Genomic DNA, 4,201 nt, shown 5'->3' on the forward strand with positions numbered 1-4,201 from the left:
AGAGCTGCATTGATGGAGCTGTTTCAAGTCGGAGGAAACTGAGCTCCCCCTTCCCCCCCGTCTCTCTCTCTTCACCGTCTGTGGTCTGTTCCGGCGGACGTTAAAGATTTCCCGAGGTGCTTTCGGGGAAAAGACGGGAGGGGCGAGGTGGGGGGGGGGGGGGGTCGGAGGGAAGGGGAAGTCTCTTCACCCCGAGAGAGAGAGAGAGAGAGAGGCAGAGAGAGCTTTGTGCTCATTACTCTAACAATAACCCTCGCATTTGATGCAGCGTCTTATCACGTCTTCGAGACGTCTCAAAGCGCTTCGCAGAATATACCGTGGACGTGTAGTGACTGCATTTTGTGGGCGAAACCCTTTGTGTTTGGAGTGGAGAAAGCGAGCGAGTGTGTTGTTACACTGAACGAGAGAGAGAGAGAGAGAGAGAGAGCGAGGAAGGAGCGGAGGCTGATCGAATTGACCCCACAATCTCTCTGCTAAGCCGATGCTCTTAACCCCAATTTGCCGAGTGTCAGACCGGGAGTCTGGTCGCCTCCTGTCTCAGCGACAGACAGACTCCGAACGATAGCAGTGACCCGATTAACTCAGCTACAAGTCTCACACAGAGCCTTTCGCCTCAACAGGTTTCCCGTCCCAAAGCCCTGCACCAGTCACCAACGATAATAATGATAATAACCCTTTGCGTTTGAGGCGCGTGTGTGTGCGTGTGTGTGTGTGTGGAGTAAGTCAGGAAACTTCCCTTAAAATTAATTCGGTCGCACGATCCACAGACTGTTTGTGGGGACGTCGTTGGGCGCAATTGGGCTGCCGCGTTTCGCCCGCGAAACACACAGTCACTACGCTTTACGGTGAATCCCCGGGAAGCGCACTGAGACGTCTGGACGAGGTGATAAGGCGCCGGGTCAAATGCGAGGGTAATCATCATCAATAATAATAATAATAATAATAATAATAGGAGAGAACGCGTTGAGTGCATTGACTCTGGTCATAGGTAGGAGGTGCTGCAGACCTGTCGATGCGACGGTTGAGAGACAGAGAGCGAGAGAGCGCACGAGACAGAGAGAGAGAGAGAGAGAGAAAAAAATGACTTTGCGGAATGCGGAAAAGCAGGTTCTTAAAAAGCTTCGCAAACTTGCTTGTAACTTCCTACCCAACGAGAGAGAGCGAGAGAGAGCGAAGAGAGAGAGAGAGAGAGAGAGCGAGAGAGCGAGAGAGCAACCCTCCCCTCCCGGACACAAATGCTCTTACACGCTTTCTACAAGAGCCGAACACCAAGAGATCGCCTGATCTTTGGAGGAAGGTCCGAATGAAAATAACGACTTATTTGTGAAAGCTTCGCTCTCCGTCCGTTTCTTTCTCTTTCTCTCTCTCTCTCTCTCCCACTCTGTGGTGTCTTTCTCCTTCTGTGTCTCTCGGTCACTCACTCTCACTCTCTCTCTCTATCTGTTTCCCTCTGTGTGCGTCTCTGCCTCCGCGCGCGCGCGCGTGTGTGTCTCTCGCTCTGTTTCTGCGTTGTCCGTCACTCTCAGCGCCTCTCGTTGCGTGCGTTTGCGCGTGTCTGTCTCTCACTGTCTCTGTGTGTGTGTGCGTGTGTTTCTCTCTCACTGTCTCTCGCTGTGTCTGTGTCTCTCTCTCTCGCTGTGTGTGTGTGTGTGTGTGTGTCACTCGCTATTTCTCTCTGTGCATCGGCGATCCCAACAGCAAGTCGGTGCTTGTCTTGCAAGGAGAGGAAGAAACGAGACAGACAGAGAGAGAGAGAGAGAGAGAGAGAGAGGGAGACGGTTGCTTTGATACACCACAGACACGCACACACACACACAGACATAAAACACCACAGACACAGACACACCACAGACACACACACACCACACACACACAGACACACACATACACAAACACACCACAGACACAGAACACCACAGACACACATACACACACAGACACAAACACACCACAGACACAACACACCACAGACACACACACAACACACAACATAAACACACACACAGACACACACACACACACAGACATAAACACACACAGACACACACACACACAGACACACACAGACACAGACACACAGACACAGACACACACAGACACACAGACACACAGACACACACATACACAAACACACCACAGACACAGACACACCACAGACACACATACACACACAGACATAAACACACCACAGACACAGACACACCACAGACACACACACACACACAGACATAAACACAACACAGACACACACACACACACACAGACATAAACACACCACAGACACACACACACAGACACACACATACACACACACACCACAGACACAGACACACCACAGACACACACACATACACAAACACACCACAGACACAGACACACACACACACACACATACGCACACAGACACCACACACACATTCGCTCTTCTCCGAATTCTAATAATCACCATAACAATAATTATATATGAGGCGGCACCTTTCACGTCGGGAGGAGATAGAGAGGAGGAGGAAGGCAGAGGGGAAGAGAGAGAGAGAGAGAGAGGGGGGGTGTTGCAGAGAGTGAGAGCGAAAGACGGGAGAGACGGCGAGGGAGAGAGTGAGGGAGAGAGTGAGGAAGAGAGTGAGGGAGAGAGTGAGGGAGAGTGAGGAGAGGGAGAGAGTGAGGAGAGAGACACGGAGAGAGAAGGAAGAAGAGAGGGGGTGCGAGAGAAAGACGGTGTGAGAGAGAGAGAGAGAGGAGAGGGGAGGGGGCGCGAGAACGAGAGGCTGAGAGGGAGAAGGAGGAGAATTAGCGATGACATAAAAACAACCGGAATATCCTATTTCAATATATTATTTCTGTATAAATATTACATCTGATACACATAGAAGAATACATCTTATTTTTGGCAGAATTTCAAACACTCTTGGGGCACGCACTTAAACCCAACTGGAAACTGGTTAAATGTATATCCCCCCCCACCGCCTTCCCCCCCTTTCCCCCTCCCCACCTCCCTCCCTCCCCTAAAAAAATAAAATTTCTAAGAACACTTTCTCTCTCCGTGAAGGGATTCTCTCAGGAACAGCTCTGAACGTAATAATAATAATAATAATCCTTTGATACTGCGCTTTATCGCGTGGTCGGGACGTCTCAAAGCGCTTCACGGGATACACTGTAAAAGTGTAGTGACTGTGTACATTTCGTGGGTGACCCGCGACAGCCGATTACGCACAGTAGTGTCCCACAAACAGTCGTGGATTGAGCGACTAAATTACTAATATTATTATTTTCTTGGGAGGGAATTCGTATCGCCCGGAAAAACGACCTCTGCGAATCGACAGATAACTCCTCTCTATTTTCCTTTTTCTTTCTTTCTTTCTTTCTTTCTTTCTTTCTGTCTCTCTCTCTCTCTCTCTCCCCTTCGTATTTACAAACGAGAAACCTGGGAACCCGTTTTCCTGCCAAGACGATCCGATCCATGGCCGCTCTTTCACCCCAAGTCGTGTTTATATATCCTTTGTGTCCAAACCAACCCCCTCCGCCCACAACTCTCTCTTTAATTACCTTTAAAATCCCACGTCAAGACCTTCCTCTCCCACCGGGCCCGAAATAACAACCCTCCCATCGGACGCGGCGCCCGATCAGGTCTTCGAGACGTCTCAAAGCGCTTCGCAGGATACTCCGTCCGAGCGAATCGACCGGATATTTCGTGGGAGAATCGCGCCCGGCGGCGTCCTGACGATTAAAATCATTTTTTTTTCTTTTTTTGGAGGGGGGGGGGTCACTGCCCCCCGGAAAAGCGAGCCGCCAACCCCGCCCGCCCGCCCGCCCGCCCGCCCGGGAACCGAATCCGGATCCTCTCGTGAGCGCCAACTGAAAGCGATAAATGAAATCGTTGGGAGTTGAGGCACAGAGCAGCCGGGATGGCAATAAAATAATGACACACGAGAATGATTTGATCGCCTCAGCTGCCGGGCGCTGCCGTGCGCTGCCGGGCGCTGCCGGGCGCTGCCGTGCGCTGCCGGGCGCTGCCGTGCGCAATTGGCTGACGCGCTTCGCCCACGAAATGCACAGTCGCTTCACTTTACGACGACAGCAGCAACAACAAAATGACACGGGTATAAGGTGCCCTTCACCTCAGGAGGACGGCAGTGCGAAGGGTTTGAGACGCCTCGAAGACACGATAAGGCACTGCATCAAATGCAAAGATTATTATTATTAT

Source organism: Callorhinchus milii, unplaced genomic scaffold (assembly GCF_018977255.1).
Source record: "Callorhinchus milii isolate IMCB2004 unplaced genomic scaffold, IMCB_Cmil_1.0 Scaffold31, whole genome shotgun sequence".
NCBI lineage: Eukaryota > Metazoa > Chordata > Chondrichthyes > Chimaeriformes > Callorhinchidae > Callorhinchus > Callorhinchus milii.